Source organism: Pleurodeles waltl, chromosome 4_1 (genome assembly GCF_031143425.1).
Source record: "Pleurodeles waltl isolate 20211129_DDA chromosome 4_1, aPleWal1.hap1.20221129, whole genome shotgun sequence".
Taxonomy (NCBI): Eukaryota; Metazoa; Chordata; class Amphibia; order Caudata; family Salamandridae; genus Pleurodeles; species Pleurodeles waltl.
Window position 1 is genome coordinate 374,777,082 of NC_090442.1, and position 17,921 is coordinate 374,795,002.

The following is a 17,921-nucleotide window of genomic DNA, read 5'->3' on the forward strand; positions in this document are numbered from 1 at the left end:
TTGTTTTGATGTTTGATATTTTCCCCTGCCTCTGGGGTACTGGCCTCTATAACCTCTGAAACAACCTCTTTGATATTGAGGTTGGTAGGGTGATTTTGGCTGTGATGTGGATGGCTCTGTACTCTGGGGCCTAAATCCACCTCTAAACTGTGTTTTCCGAAAGGATCCCCTGTATTGTGTGATGTATAGCGCACCCATGGTCTATGCAGTGTTTGAGTCTTTACAAAATTTTTCAATTGCAGTGTCCATCTCTGGCCCGAAAAGTTGTTTTTTATTGAACAGCATATTCAACACCGCTTGTTGAATTTCAGGTTTGAAACCGAAAGACCTGAGCTACGCGGGCCTCCCGATTGTTACAGCAGTGTTGAAGCTCCTGGCAGCTGTTTCTGCTGAGTCTAGGGCAGACCTAATTTGGTTATTGGAGATGGCTTGCCCATCCTTTACTATCTGCTGTGCCCTCTTTTGGTGTTCCTTGGGGAGATGCTGAATTATATCTTTCATCTCATCCCAATGGGCCCTATCGTATCTAGCCAACAACGCCTGGGAGTTAGATATTCTCCATTGGTTGGCTGCCTGGGATGCCACTCTCTTCTCTGCAGCATCAAATTTTCTGCTCTCTTTGTCTGGTGGGGGTGCATCACCTGACGACTGCGAGTTTGCCCTCTTCCTAGCAGAGCTTACTACCACTGAGTCTGGAGGGAGTTGCTGAGTTATATACACAGGATCAGAGGGAGGTGGCTTGTATTTCTTCTCTACCCTAGGAGTTATTATTCTCGCTTTGACAGGCTCGCTAAAAATGTGATCACATGTTTTAGCATGCCTGGGAGCAGAGGGAGCGACTGGTATGTTGTGTGCGTGGAGGAGGGTGTATTAAATAAAAAGAATCATCCTCCAACTGTTCAGTGTGCATGGTGACACTATGGTATGCTGCAGCCCTGTCTAGTACTTGACTGTACCCTGTACTATCTTCAGGTGGTGAAGGGTTTGAGGGATAGCAGTCTGGGTCATTATCGGGAATGGGATCTGGATCATAAAGATCCCATGGATCTATATTGTTGTGGTGTGAATCAAATGAATGTGATGGTGACTGCATAGGTGTAGGGCTGGTAGAAGGAGAAATATGTGGAGAGTGAGGAGGAGACTGAGAAGGAGAAAATTGAGGAGGTGGAGGTTTCTCCTTTGTTCTTGGCACTTTAGCTGGAGGCTGTGCAGTGTCCAATTTCTCCTGAAAGGCTCATTTCCTCTTTGGTTTTGGAGGAGGTGCAGTCAAAATTCTGCCAGTTTCTTTGTGGATATGAAACATCATAATTTTTAATAGCTCTGTAATGTTCCAAAATCCTCTTTTTCACCGGACCAATTGTGCTGCCAACATATTGCAACCCACAGGGGCATTGTAAAACATATATACAACAATCTGACCCACAGAAGATAGCTTTATTAATCTTCCTGGTTTTGCTCAAGGCCGTTTTGTACACCTTAACATTCTTGCTGTTACTGCACACATTTCTAAAAGCCCTTCTGCTGACCAAACCAGCCAATTGGTTGGTGAGTCTGTGTTCTCAAATAACTGTGGACCAGAATATCACGCAAGGATTTCGCTTTGCGATACGTAAACTGTGGGTGGGAAGCCAGCACCTTCCCTATTACAGGATCATTTTTGACTAGATACCAATGCTTCATTACTACTTTCCTGATTGCCGGACTTGCATTATTATAAGTGGTTATCATCCTCGTCTCCGGGATTACCTTCTCCTGTTTATAAGTTTTTATCAACAAGGTTTCCCTCTTAACTTTAGTTACCTTCTCACTAGCTGTACGTAACACCCAATCTGGATAACCCTAGCTTGCAATCTTTTTATCATCCTACTCTCCTCATCCTTATAGGATTCTAAGGTACTACAATTCCTTCTCACCCTAAGTAACTCACAATATGGGATATTCCATTTCAGATTGGTAGGGTGATGACTGCTTGCATGCAGGATACTATTGCCAGCTGTATCCTTGAGGTATAACCTAGTCTGTAGTGTATTATCATGCACTTCCAACAATACATCCAAAAATTAAATTTTTGTTGGATGTATCTTCCTGGTAAATCTCAAATTCAAATTGTCATCAGAAATATGATCTAAAAATTCCTCCAAGTCCCGTTGCTTTCCCTCCCAGATCATAAAAAGATTATCAATATACCTCGTCCACATTGGGATATGTCTAGTCCATCTCTCATTCTCTTCTATCCATATCTGAGTTGCCTCCCACCAACCCATAAAGACTCCAGCGTAACTTGGGGCAGAGCAACTCCCCATCGCTGTCCCTACCAGTTGACGATACCAAGTATCCTTGAAAAGGAAAAAGTTATTATTCAAACAGAAATCTAACATGTCTAGTAACATCATTGGTGTTAAGATTGGCTCAGGAATATCTCCGAATAGGCAACATGCACGCAAAGATGAAAAACTGGAAGATGATCAAAGGGCTTGTCTGACTTGAAAGAACCCTCAGTGCTTGCTCCACCTGGGGAACAGGCTGTATGATGTACCTGAGTGCCTTGGCGTTGCCTGAGGGTAAGTGTGGATGCTGGGTCCTATATAGCTTTATGATTCTACATCAATGACTGCTTGATATCATTTGACTGTAATACCCTGGATTGTCTACCGGGCTACCAGGCTATGTACAAAAGCAAGGGAAGGTGGAGGGTAGTTGGGGATTGTATATATGGTCCAAATGTGGTTTGTTTATTACTATTGCAAGATAACTTTGCTGATTATTTCTTTTGTGAATTATATCCTGTTAAACTTCAATAAAGATCATTTAAAAAACAAAATCAAACAGCAAAATCAAACACTTTTGAAACCAAATATAATTGCAATATAGCATTTGTGATTAGTGATATACAAATATGAGAAAGAAAAATAAACAGAACATGTTTATCCAGGTGTCAGGGAGACAGTCTTGAGGGAAGCAGAGATTTGAAGTTCAAGCTTGTTGCAATGTATTGCTCTTTGGAAGGTAGATAAGGGGAATGCTGTTAGAGGAAGTGATTTGTGGCAGAAGGTGGAGAAATTAGATTAATTCAGTATAGACTGTGCATCAAGAAACTGAACCTGGGGAAGTTAAACAAGCCTTGTGCCCTATGGTATTAGGGTATCTCCCCTGGAGACATCTTTAAGAATTAGTAGCAAGTCATCTTAATCCCTGACTATTGGGTGTTTCTGTAGGCCTCTGACCTACTCCTTGTAGGACTTTCTGCCTCATTCCATTTTGTGATGCACTTGGTGCCAAATCTTATATGTGGGAGGGTTTACTGCATTCTATCACATCAAAATTTCTCTTTTAGCCACCAACAGAACAAAGTCTAGGAAGATAACTTTCTGTTTTCTTGGGCCTCTTGTATAAAGCCAAGGTGAAAGCTTTCCAGGATGCTGTGGTTCTGTGGCCCTGTAATGTTTGTCTCTCTACTCAGAGCTTCAGACCAGCAGGGTGCTACTGACCTACAGTTCCAGAACATGTGGGGGTCAGCTGAGGTTGCAGTGCAGTATGCACAGAAGGCTCTAGAATTAGAGGAAATTGTGTTATTTTTTGCAGCGGATAAATAAGACCTAATTCAGTAGACACTAAACAAGAGAAATTCCCCCTAAGTTTGGTGGGAGGAAGAGTCCTTGGAATTCTTCCTGGCGATGTGATGGGCCATAAGTACAGGCTTCCTTAAGAAAGAAGCCTGAAAGCAAACCACTGAAGCTGTGCTGCTAGTTAACTGTACTCAAATGTTTGGGCCCCCCTAGCCCGCCCAGATAAATTGGAAGTTGCAGCTTGGCCACTTCCTCCCAGTGTCATTAATTACATCTGATAAGTTCTTGGAGTAATGTGTCTGTGTCTCAGACGAATTGTTTGGGAATGAGAATTGAGATATTAGTGAAATAATATAGCTTAGGTTGCATCACCATTTTCAGCAGAGAGACATGCCCTATAACTGAAAGTGGAAGTGTTTTTACAAAATATCTTTTGTGCCCTAAGGGAGGTCATTGACTTTGTGAGGTTCCCATTCAGCAGGTCATTGTCAGAGTGACATATTTTTGATATATATAGATTTCCAAGTTTTGGGAAGAAATACGTTTCCAATTAAGCTGACCATAACCCAATTCAAGGTGTGTTGAGGTAACACTGGGGCATAGTGGCAATATACAGAACGTTTGCCAGTTGACTTTTAGTCTGGAAACAGTGCCAGACTCTCTGAGTGTCTGAGGAATATTTGCCAAATCCTCCTCAATGTCTTTGATGTGTAGCAGGATACACTGGCGTACAGCAACAGGGACTGCATCTGGTCAGCAGGGGGATGCTCAATATAAGACCTTGCTGTCTAAGACATGCAGTGAGAGACTCCATGGCGATCTCAAACAGGAGAAGGGAGAGGGAGCACCCCTGTTCCCTCTACCAACCTTCAACGAGTGCAGCATCAGTCTACCCACTCATACTATGACTGCAATGTCTATATAAAACAGCAGATCATCTTTATGGCGCGCCTTCTGCATCAAAACCTAGTAAGTACATTAAAGAGATAATCCCATTGCAGAGTACTAACCACCTTGTCTAGGTCAAGGACCATGTAAGCGGATCAGGGCCACATCAGAGGGCTGCTTTCATTAGTTTGTATAGCCTCTTAATGTTCAGAGACATGTTCCTACTGGAAATAATTCCATTTTGGTCTGGGTGAACTAACTGGGGAAGCATCTGAGGGATATGATTGGCTAGGATTTTGTTAAGAATTTAATAGAAAGAAATTAGGATTGCTATTGGCCTATAGGAGGCTGGGTCAGTGGGGACACACATGGGTGTAACTACAGTAACCATTAAGACCTCTCTATGGGTTGGTATCAACTGCTGTCTCATACATGAGGGCCAGTTTGGGTGCCAGGAAGCTAACATATGTTAAATAGAGGTCCATCGGAAACCCAGTGTTCCTCTGCCGTTCCAACAAGCTAATCCTTGAACTACTTCTTTTATTTTTTGTGGCATGAGATGACCGTCTATGTCTCCTGCTATTTCAGGTGGTATTTGAGGGAGGCATACGTCTTGTAGAAAGGGTCCTACAACAAGGTATCCCTCTCTGGTTCTGCTTTCCTTTACAATACTGAGGAATCAAATAAAGCCATATGGATGGCCTCCTGAGCATGGATAAGAGTACCCTAAGGGGTCAGGAGCAACTTCACAGGTAATTGGGGAAAGTGCCAGTTTGTCAGCCAAGCTAGCATTCTACAACCCTTATCTCCTTCAATGTGAGCGATTGCAGTATAGTCTTGGCAATTAAGCTTATAGCCTCTCCACCAGTCTTGCCTTCTCCTTCTGGGCCCAGAGAGGTTCCAAGATGGCAGGGTTGGGGACTTGTTACATCTCAAGCGGTATATAGTTGTCCTCCATCCTCTTTAAGTCTCTCTCTCTTTCTACGAGCTTCTAGTATCGATTGTGTAATATATACAATGGCCCTGCATAACCATCTTGAAATCCTCCCATTCAACAGATGGGGAGGAAGCTGAGACATCATTGTTGTCAAAATATTATTTTATTCTTTGTGCAATTGTACCTCAGAAGGCCCCATCCTTCAATATGATGACCTGTAGCTGTCATGATGGAATAGGGGGTAGGGGTCTACCCTAGTTTAGGGCAAGTAGTTAGTGGGTGTAGCAAGGTATGTCTCTACATAGATAATTGGAAGAGGAAAGAAGTGGAGCTAACTTGGAAGAACATACAATCCTATCCTGGCACAAAGACAGATAATCGGAGTGAAATAAAAGTGGTATATCTAGACTCCTGATAATGGCATTGCATATATATTTGATGGACCAGTGCTGGAGCCAGTCTTTGCAGTTTGAATCATGTAGGCATGTAGGAGGGGTGGGTGCACCCTGTCAAGAAAAACATCCAAGCTGCAATTCAATCCATGTTCATGGGATGTGTACCCATCTTTCCAACTGGATTGACAGACGGCTGTGGAATATCTGCTGATCTGTGGGAGGCATAAACGTTTCCTGTTGCTACCAAGACTTCATCCAACCTGCCATGTGCAAGAACAAACCTGGTGTCTTGGTCTGAAATAATTGTGCCTACCTCAAAGAGTGGACAAAGTCATCATCCTGGGAGGCCTTAGATGAGTGGTATTTAGTATTCAGTTGAATCTTGAAAAGAGGCTGGCACCATCAGAGTAGCTGCCGTTCTTGGCCTGCTCTTGTGATGGGGCCAAAGCTGGGGGCAGGGTCATCCCAAATCTTGTCTTAGGGCATCACTGCCAACATTGAGCCATCTTATACTATAATTCGCAGGGTTGATCATCCTGAGAAGAGATTCCCTAGATCTCAGCCCACTGCAAAGATGATTCTGGTTCGGTAACAAAAAAGGTCTCCTTGCCTGATGTTATCTTGAGTGTGGCCGGAAACAATAATGCTATTTTAGTCCCTTCTCTCCAAGTTTTCTGCTTTCTTACAGGAAAGAGGCTCTCTAATGCAAGACAGCCAAAGTGTAGTCTCGAAAAACAAAGAGTAGGTGGTTGTCAATCTCACGGCACACTACCTACTGAGACTCTGACAGAATTTTATCATGATCTTTGTAGTGATGAAGTTTGGCATCTATTCATCTTAGAGGGGTGCCAGGCAAGGCGACTGCAGCCTGAGAGCTGGTGGGCCCTGTCAATATAGAATAAGGAAAAGAAGGCATGGACCGCAACAAAACTTTTGATCCATGTCTCAGGTATGTAGCAGTAGTAGTGTTCTACACCTGGTACTCTAATGTTACTCTACCAAAGTATGAGGGTATTGATTTTTGTTGGAGGTAGCATGTGTGGTTGGCTGAGGCAAGGCTCTAGCCAGGCAAAACCTACCACTCCCGTCAGAGGTGGGTGATTACGCTCACTGTGTAACCTGCTCTCACCCTTGGGTAGCTTGGCTCTGAACAGCCAGGCTTATCACAGAGCCAATGTGTAAAGCACTGGCACAACACACTCACGCAACAAATACACTGTGCATCACAAAAGAGACTTCACATGTTGTGTATGTAAAGAAGATTTGTATTCAACACACATATTAATTAACACAACATGTACATTATGTTCTTCTGAGCATAATTCACATTTGGAAGTAACACTAGCAGTGCTAGGCCCCACCTGTGTTAAAACGACATCGGCAATATTGACACTTGATCAGAAAATACTACTTTGCCTCCCAACAACCTCACACGGTGCAAAACGTGTCAGCACAAGATCCACCCTAGCAATTATCCCAATTCAATCCCACATAGTTATAGGGTGCACTGCGGTTCACAACGATAGCAGCAATGTGTACATAATGATAATTATAGAACTTTTAAATAGCCTTGTGGGCCTAGGCTGCACAGTAGAAATTAATGTCAACAGTGATAATCTTTTTGCAAGGAGACAACATATACTGCCACACGTGTGCAGTGCAGTTGACCCCGGCAGTCACTCCCACACACTCGCTCTCAACACCCTAATGCAATGCACTGATATCCAGTGGGTCAATTGTCAATGTACTCACAGGCCCTGTGGGCCCAAACCCTCCTCCACACTTCAACCACCTCTACTACCTTGCACCACAGGCTGGAGATGAAAGAAACCCTTCCCTGGGTACTAGGCTGATCACGCTGGAGTCAAATATATTCAGAGTCGAGCAGGAAAGGTGGGGAAAAAGAATACATAACATGCTGATCAGGCAGCTGTCGATAAATGTAGGTTTGGCCCCCACTCTGGAAGTTCTACATTGTGCCTTCTGGAATGGGCCCTCTTCTGCTAAACACAGGGAGTGGGTCACTGTTGGACACACACGGCTCACAATAGTGCCCAGCCAAGACGGGCACTCCAGAACATGAATCTGCTCCTCCACGCCCTCCTGGAAATGGGGCACAACATCTAATGTGCGATGACTTGAGTCTCATTAGACAGTTGCAATCACATTCGAAGAGTTGCCAATTCCGTGCCTCCCGGGAATGAGGCACAATGTCTTGGGTGTGATATCTCAAGTCACACCAGACAATTACAATTACTCACAAAGAATTACCAATGATGTACGGCCCTGGAATTAGGCACAATGTCTGGTGTGTCATGACTTGAGTTACACAAGACAATTCTGGTCCCATGCGAAGAGGTACAAATTCCAATACCTCCTTAGACTGAGACACAAAGTCTGGTGCGTGATGACTTGAGTTGCACCACACAAATCATATTACACACAGAGTTACCAATTCTGTACCGCCCTGGAATGAGGCACAATGGGGGTCATTACAACATTGGCGGTAAAAGCCGCTTAACGCCGTGCAGAAGACCGCCAACACACCGCCGTGGCCGCGGAAATCCGCCACAGCTATTATGACCCACATCCCGAAATCCGACAAAATTCAGACACCCACACAAGTCCGCCACACCGAAGGTCAGTGATAAACTGGCGAAAACAAATCCTCCACCGTCACGCCAACAGAAATACACCCATGCTATCACGACCCACGAATCCACGCGGCGGTCTTTCAACTGCAGTATTCCATTGGCGGTACACACCGCCGCGCTCAAAATACACACACATCTCCAAAACACCACCACATTGGACAATTCGAAAGACACACACCTGATACACATACACACACCACTCCCACACACTCAATACTATATAAAACATGCACCCACATCACCCACAAACCCCTACGACAAAAAAATCTGAAAGAAGGCCAGAGAGAGACACCACCATCCACAAACTAGCAGCCACAGGCACTCAACACCATCACCCACACTACTTCCATGCACAAAACACCACACACCACTACATATCACCACACTTATCACCACATACACCACCCCACACATCACCTACACCACCCCATGGCACGGCAAAGACACCCCAGGTTCTCGGAGGAGGAGCTCAGGGTCATGGTGGAGGAAATCGTACGGGTAGAGCCACAGCTATTTGGATCACAGGTGCAGCACACCTTCATAGCTAGGAAGATGGAGTTATGGTGAAGAATAGTCGACAGGGTTAACGCTGTGGGACAGCACCCAAGAAATAGGGACGACATCAGGAAGAGGTGGAACGACCTACAGGGGAAGGTGCGTTCCGTGGTCTCCAGACACAACATCGCGGTACAGCGGACTGGCGGCGGACCCCCACCTCCTCCCCACAACTGACAACATGGGAGGAGCAGGTCTTGACTATTCTGCATCCTGAGGGCCTCGCAGGAGTCGGTGGAGGAATGGACTCTGGTAAGTCAAAGCTTTAACTACCATATCCCCCAACCTACCTGCATGCTATCACAGACCCCCACCCTCGCCCCCTCCCCTATCACTCCAACTCCTCACAAATGTCCCAACATCACAAACCACACATCCCAACACCAAGCCCTGCATGCAGGAACAAAGCATGGACACCCATCACCAAAGCATGTCCACTGCAAATACCCACACAACCCCCTAAACCATCATCACACAAGGTCCCACACAGGAATGCTAACACTGGGGTACACGGTCACCCACCCATTGCACACCATGACACACACAGATGCAATAATCATGCCTTTATACTCCTGCAGGACCACTACCCAATCTCACCAGACAAGAGGGTCCAGACATCTCCACCCCACCCACAGAAGAGGCCCACAGTGATGACAGCAGCTCTGACCAACTGGATCCAGATGACCAGCCCGGACCATCGTGGGCCTCAGGACAGTCGGTTCCCCACCCCCAGTCACAGGCCACCACAGACCTTCCACCCTGTGGTAACACCAGCACAGCACCCACCCACCCAGCGGGCCCATACCTCCGTGCCCAGGACACGTCAATCAGCTGTGTGTCCACCACTACAGGGAACCCAGGATAACCCACTACCCCAACAACAACAGGGACCTGGGGGCGGTGGGCGCACGGTCCAGGGGACGGAGGCCCAGGAACACAGGGGAACTGGGAGGGCTGCTGTGCGACAGGGGGCGGACAGGCCTAGGGAACCCACTCTCCACGAGGCCCTCTCCTCCATCATGGGAGCATACCACCACTCACAGGAGACGATGGCAACGGTCCTGGCTAAGTTTCAGGAGACCCAGCGCATGCAGGAGAAGCAGTATTTGGGGTTCAGGGAGGAACTCAGAACCATCAGCACCGCCCTGGGCACCCTCGTAGGGGTGCTGAAAGAGATACTTAACACCAGGAGGGACACTGTGGCACTCCAAGGGGCCCCTGACACTAGCATGGACGAAGAAATGCCCACCACCTCTACCGGCGCTAGTGGACAGGACGCCCCGCCACAGGACCACCACACCAGCACCCCACCCCCTGCAGACGGAGAACCACCCCGCAAACGGTCCCTGAGATCCAGGAACAAGACAGAGCACAATGCTAAGACCCCCGCCAAGAAATGAGACCACCCTGATTGTCATCCTACTGTCCCACTTTGTAACCCTGTCCATATTGGAACTGCCCCAGCTCCACTTCCTATGCCCATATGGGCAATGCACCTGTGAGACTAATAGACTGGACTCTGCCATGGACATTCCTCCACCATCACCCCTCACCATTTTACAACCACCCTCCAATATTTAGCACTGCAATAAACACCCTTGAACCACAAAACAATCTGGAGTCAGTCTGTGATTTAGAAAATGTGTATTAGCAATGACAGTGACAAAATGCGTTCTCAAATGTAATGTCAACATACCTATGTCACACATCTCAAGCCCATGAGGAATCTAAGCAGATGACACATGTTGGAAACCACACCTGTGAATCCGTAATGAAAATGTACAACTCAGTTACCATATACTGGTTGAAATCGACAGACAGGATAGAGGTAGGAGTGTGAAAGTACTTGTAGTAGGCAGGAATATATTCTCACCTGTGTGTCACTGGAAATATTGCTGGATAACTGAGTCCCTGTTGTCAATGTCTTCTTCCTCTGCTTCCTCCTCATCACTGTTCACAGGCTTCACAGCTGCCACAACAACGTCATGTGGACCATCCTCCTGCAGAAAAGGCACCTGTCGCCGCAAAGCCAAATTGTGAAGCATACAGCAGGCCACGATGATCTGGCACACCTTCCTTGGTGAGTAGAATAGGGAACCACCTGTCATATGGAAGCACCTGAACCTGGCCTTCAGGAGGCCGAAGGTGTGTTTGATCACCCTCCTAGTCCGCCCATGGGCCTCATTGTAGTGTTACTCTGCCCTGGTCCTGGGATTCCTCACTGGGGTCAGTAGCCATGACAGGTTGGGGTAACCAGAGTCCCCTAATAGCCACACCCGGTGCCTCTGGAGTTGACCCATCACATAAGGGATGCTGCTATTCCACAGGATGTAGGCGTCATGCACAGAGCCAGGGAACATAGCATTTACCTGGGAGATGTACTGGTCTGCCAAACATACCATCTGTACATTCATCGAATGATAACTCTTCCGGTTCCTGTACACCTGTTCACTCCTGTGGGGGGGACCAGAGCTACATGGGTCCCATGAATGGCACCTATGATGTTGGGGATATGTCCAAGGGCATAAAAGTCACCTTTCACTGTAGGCAAATCCTCCACCTGAGGGAAAACGATGTAGCTCCGCATGTGTTTCAGAAGGGCAGACAACATTCTGGACAACACGTTGGAAAACATGGGCTGGGACATCCCTGATGCCATGGCCACTGTTGTTTGAAATGACCCACTTGCAAGGAAATGGAGCACTGATAGCACCTGCACTTGAGGGGGGATCCCTGTGGGATGGCGGATTGCTGACATCAGGTCTGGCTCCAACTGGGTACACAGTTCCTGGATTGTGGCACAGTCAAACCTGTAGGTGATGATCAAATGTCGCTCCTCCATTGTCAATAGGTCCACCAGCGGTCGGTACACCGGAGGATTCCGCCATCTCCTCACATGTCCCAGCGGACGGTGCCTATGAAGGACAACAGCGAACACAGAGTCAAACAACTCAGAGGTATGTACCCACAGTCTACACAGAACACCATTCATACACAGAATCTGGCCTGTATTTGTGTTGTGCGACAAGGCCTAGGTCTGTGTGACGCAGTTGGTAACTAGGCCATGTGGGCCCCTGAAATGGCGGCTGCCTGACCTCTAAAGTGGGACAATGGGATGTGAGGTAACTGCGCTGGTGTTGTACAATGTTGCGGTAGGCGGTCGAAGACCGCTGCGCAATGCTGCATTGGTTAACATTGGACCCTATGGGACGTGACCACCGCGGACGTGACCGCCATTTTCTAGCTGTTCAATCACTCGATACCTGATCTTCGACAGGAGAGGACCTACACTGCAAGTGCTGCTGTGACCTCGGTCTGGAAGAGACAATGGCTCGTGCATCTGGGGAAAGGGCCCCTGCCTTCACTGCAGAGGAGTTGGAGAAGCTCGTGGACGGGGCCCTCCCCCAGTACACGCTACTCTACGGTCCTCCAGACCAACAGGTAAGTACACAGGGAGCACGTTGTATGGGCTATGCCTGTGTGGAGAGGGCTGGTTGTAAGAAGGAAGGGGGCACAGTTCTGAGTGCATGAAAGACGGTGAATGCATGTGCCACATGGCAAGGGTAGGGATGGGGGCCACTCACTTTGACGGTGCAGTTGTTAATGACTTCTCTTCTTCCCCTGTACATGTCATGTAGGTCAGCGCCCACCAGAAGAAGGATATTTGGCGTGCCATCGCCAAGGACGTCCGGACCCTGGGGGTCCACCACAGACTGAGCACCCACTGCCGGAAATGATGGGAGGACATTCGCAGCTGGAGCAAGAAGATGGCGGAGGCTCAGCTGGGGATGGCCTCCCAACGTGGGAGGGGTGCCCGTCGAAGCATGACCCCCCTGATGTTCCGGATCCTGGCGGTGGCCTACTCTGAGTTGGATGGGTGCTTGAGGGCATCACAGCAGACAGAAGGGGGTGAGTACAACATCATTCAGTGGACTTTGCGCGCAGTGAAGTTGTCTGGGTGGGGGAGGAGGGCTGTGGGTTTCCCTAGGCCAGGGCGAGTTCCGTAGGCTAGGCCCCTTCGTAAGGCAGGCCATGTGGCACCCAAACCCACCTCTGTAGAGTGCCAAGTACAGGTATACATGCCCCTGTGTCATCTATGTGTGCAGATGTTGATCATAGACATGTAGGCCATATCCCAGGAATTGCATCTGTAGAGCCCAACAGCGCGGCGTAGTGCAGGGGGCTGCTGTGTCTGTATTGTCCGCCAACGGTAACGGTAAGCCATGCACTCAACCTGTCTTTCTTCTGTCGCCCCCCCCCCTTTTTGTGATCTCCCTGTTCTTGTGTGCATCAGCATCATCAGGCGGAGGTACAGTGGCACCGGAGCACGAGGGAGCTGCATCCCACATGGCCATGGAGGGCCACACCACGGACTCGGAATACACCAGTGGGACGGAGGGCGAGGGGAGCTTCACGGCGGTCACAGGATCTGCAATGAGCGACACAGACTCGTCCTCCGATGGGAGCTCCCTTGTGATGGCAGCAAAATCTGTGCCCCCACTTCTACAGATACAGCCACCACCTCCCCTAACAGCACCACCCTCCCAGCAGCCCCTCAGCCTTCCCCCCGTGCCCGCTCAGCCAGGAGGGTGGGCATCACCTTCGCCCCAGGCACCTCAGCCCCTGCCCCTGTCACCTCTGCTGCCCTCAGTGAGGAGGCCATTGACCTCCTCAGGTCACTCACTGTTGGGCAGTCTACCATTTTGAATGCCATCCAGGGTGTAGAAAGGGAATTTCAACACACAAATGCATTCCTGGAGGGCATTCATTCTGGTCAGGCTGCCCTTCATCGAACCCTGCAAACTCTGGCCTCAGCACTGATGGCAGCCATTGTCCCTGTGTCTAGTCTCCCCCCTCCAACTTCCTCCACTTAGACCCAATCCCCTGTTCCCCAGCCTATCCCAAGCACACCATCAGACCAGCATGCACACACCTCACCACACAAGGGAAGCTCAGGCAAACATAAGCACCACACATCCCACAGGCACTCACGCAAGCATCACACACAGACAGACACAACAACATCCACTGCCTCCACTGTGTCCCCCTCCTTGTCGTCTCCCTCCTCCCTCCCAGTCTCGTCTACACTCTCACCTGCATGCACTACCACTACAGCCACTACGTCCCGCACCAGCACACCCACCACCACACCCCGCTCACTTGCACTCACCACCCCCACTACCATTTACACATCCCCTGTATCCTCTCCCAGTGTGTCTGTGACGCCCCCTCCCAAAGTACACAAACGCAGGCACACACCCACCCACCCAACAGCCATCCACCTCACGACAGCCTCCAGCGCATGCACCTTAACCCAAAGTCACCAAACGTACACCTCCTACAACCACCACCTCTTCCTCCACTCCCAAACCCCCTCTAGCTACCCTTCCCAGTGTTCCTAAGAAACTTTTCCTGACCAAGCTTGACCTCTTTCCCACCCCCCCTCCAATTCATAGGTCCTGTACTAGCACCTCAGCCAAAAAATCTCCGGGACCAGTGGTGCCTGTTGTTACAGGTATGTGGAGTGCACCGGGCACCAGGGCATCCAGTGTGACACGGAGCCACAGCACAGCCAGTCCCCCCATGTGAAGCACCAGAAGTTGGACAGTGCCCGGCGGGACAGGGGGAAGACTCCAGGCAGCAGAGCCGCTCACAAGGGTCCCGGGGGGAGTGTCGACTCAGCTGTGACTCCTCCCAAGGTGGGGAAGGGGCAGAAGAAATCACCAAAGTCTGGCAGGAGCAGCACGGCGGAGAAGACCGCCATCATCCCCGCTGCCCAAGAGGCCACCGCCAGCCCAATCGTCACTGGCCAGGAGGCCATAGTCAGTGCCCAGGAGGGCAGCCCGATCGTCACTGGCCAGGAGGCCACCGCCAGAGTCAGTGCCCAGGAGGGCAGCCCGATCGTCACTGGCCAGGAGGCCACCGCCAGAGTCAATGCCCAGAAGGGCAGCCCGATCGTCACTGGCCAGGAGGCCACCACCAGACACAGCCCAGCTGCCCAGGAGGGCCCCGGCAGCAACAGCCCAGCTGGGCAATGAAAGACCGCCAGCCCCAGCCCAGCTGGGCAATGAATGACCGCCATGGCAAGCACCGCTGAACAGGGCAAGCACCGCTGAACAGGTCAGGAACTGCAAACTCAAGCACCGCTGAACAGGGCAAAGACCGTCATGGCAAGCTCCGCTGAACAGGGCAAAGACCGCCAACTCAAGCCCCGCTAGCCCATGGGTGGCAGGGGCAGTGATGCAACAGGGACCGTCACGGGGTGAGTGATGCACTCTGAGCACCAGTCCCCCTCCAGAACCAGTGGAGACATGCATCCACTACCTCTGTCCTTCACAGGATGAAGCCCTCTGGGCACCAGTCCCCCTCCAGAACCTGTGGAGACATGCATCCACTACCTCTGTCCTTCACAGGATGAAGCACTCTGGGCACCAGTCCCCCTCCAGAACCAGTGGAGATATGCATCCACTACCTCTGTCCTTCACAGGATGAAGCACTCTGGGCACCAGTCCCCCTCCAGAACCTGTGGAGACTGTTATCCACTTGAGAGACTGTGGCTTTGCACTCCCCAGGATGGTACAGTGGGCAACCCACCCACTGTAGAGACTTGAGAGACTGTGGCTTTGTACTCCCCAGGATGGCACAGAGGGCAACCCACCCACTGTAGAGACTTGAGAGACTGTGGCTTTGCACTCCCCAGGATACATCAATGGGCATGGAGCCCCCTCTTGGATCTGGCGTCGTGCACTCATCCGGCTGAGGTGCCCCCCCTTACCTTCCCCCTGAGGTGGCTGTTGTATTTCTATCTGATGCCCCAGCAGTGTTCTCTCCGTTATGATCAGGTATCTAGTGTGGGCCTCGCCCATGCATTTAGGGCCCAGTGGTCCACGGACAATGAATGGTGCATTACCTGCACTACTAATCGTGGTGTATATTTTGTTTAATGTGTATATATATATATATGTGTATATATTTGGTTACTGTATTTTGATATATTACAATGGTTCCACTCATTTCCTTTTGTCTTTGCATTCTTCCGGGGTGGTTGGGGGTTGTTACTGTAATGTTTGGATATGCATTGGTGTGTGTGTTGTAGTGGGTGAGGGTCGGGGTGTCGTAGGTGCAGTACTCACCGTTGTCTTCGCTGCCGGCGTTGATGATCATCGTATAGGAGCAGGAAGACTAGTGCTGGCAGAATATGGAGTTCCTGCTCCATGGTGTCGTCATTCCTCGTGGAGTGTGTAGAGGTGAGCGTTTTCCCTTTGAAATGGCTGTTTCCGCCGTGTTTTTATCTGCGGTGAATCCGCCCCGGAAAAGGTGGTGGATTGGTAGGTTGTGATACTGTGGGCGGTACTTTGTCTCCCGCCTGTCTGTTGGCGGTGACCGCCGCTCTGTTTGTCTGTACCGCCGTGATGGTCAGAGTGTTAAAGTGGCTGTCTTTGTTGGCGGTTTCCCCCACGGTCATAATTCCCATTTTTTTACCGCTGGCCTGTTGGCGGTCTTACCGCCACTTTAACACTGTCCGCCAAGGTTGTAATGACCCCCAATGTCTGGTATGTGATGACTTGAGTCACATCAAACAATTCAGGTCACACACAGAGAAGCAAGGTCAATGGTGCCAATTGAGGGAGAATGCGGCACTGCTACAGGTACATTCCCACCTCCGAGAGTCACAACCTGTGAATCGGAAACCATATGCAATGAGCATGCAGTCTGAGCTTCACACTATTATTCTAATGAGACTACTGGATTTTGAGCAGCAGAGTCGCCTGCGGTGTGGGAGACTAAGGCCCTCATTACAACCCTGGAGGTCCAACCTTGGCTCTAATTCTGCCCTTCAGGTTCCCCTGGGAAGACATTATGCCCCATACCTGAGCGAAGGCCTGAAGTCTGCATAAGCAGCTGCAGCGAAGCTTTCAGCAATCAGCATATAGTCGTGGTTCTCTAGCTGGAATCTCCCTCTATCACGTACGGGACAGGGAAGTATTTTTATAATAAAACAGCTGATGTCCAGAGAAAATGTCCATACATAAGGATGTGTGTACTTCTATGAATGTCAGAGGCAAAACTGGTACCACGTTCACCAGCAACCTATCTTACTGCAGCCTTGAAAGAAGCACAGAGTGAGCAAGAATGTCTTGTTTGAGAACATAGTGCTGGCCTAGGCAAAAACAGCTAGATAAAGAGAAATAAAACAAGACCATAAAAGTGGCTATGGTAAGAATAATAAAATAAAGCTGAACAAAATATATCTAGGTTAAAGTGCACAGCGACAGGCCTAGTATGCTAAAATAACAGGCATGGAGCTACCACTAAAATGGCTACACAACACCCTCCCCTAAATATACATAAAAGTTACTAAGACTCAACCTAAGATATATATATAAACATTTTTAATAATGACAAGTTAAAAGGACACATGAGCATATATAAAAAGACAATTTAAAATGTTAACATGTGGCATAAAAAGTACCACATTTCAAGAGTCAGAGTCATTTTGAAAGTTGCCAATTGAATCCGGGACAATGGAGGACAGGAAATCTTCCACTTCGGCAGGTGTTAAAGTTGGGAAGGCATTGCCGAGAAGGACCAAAGAGCAGTCATGTTCCATACCCTGAGCCTCAGCCAAGGCAGCAGCGTTCCGTGCTGTGCCCAATACTGAGTTAAGGGCCGCATCCTCCAGGAAGTACAACTCATAAGCAGCTTCCCAAAGCAAACGCACCCTCAATGCGCATGTCCGGTAATGAACTGTCAGCAAGATCATCAACAGATCAGCGTCCATTGAAAGTAAGCTCTGCATTGAAAGACAAACTTCCAGTGCATGTTCGAAAGAGCACCAAAGGCACCGAAACATGGGCTGCACACAATGCAAAACTGGTCTGAATGACAGAGACCAGTCACATTCCAATTCCTGCAGGAGTGTTGC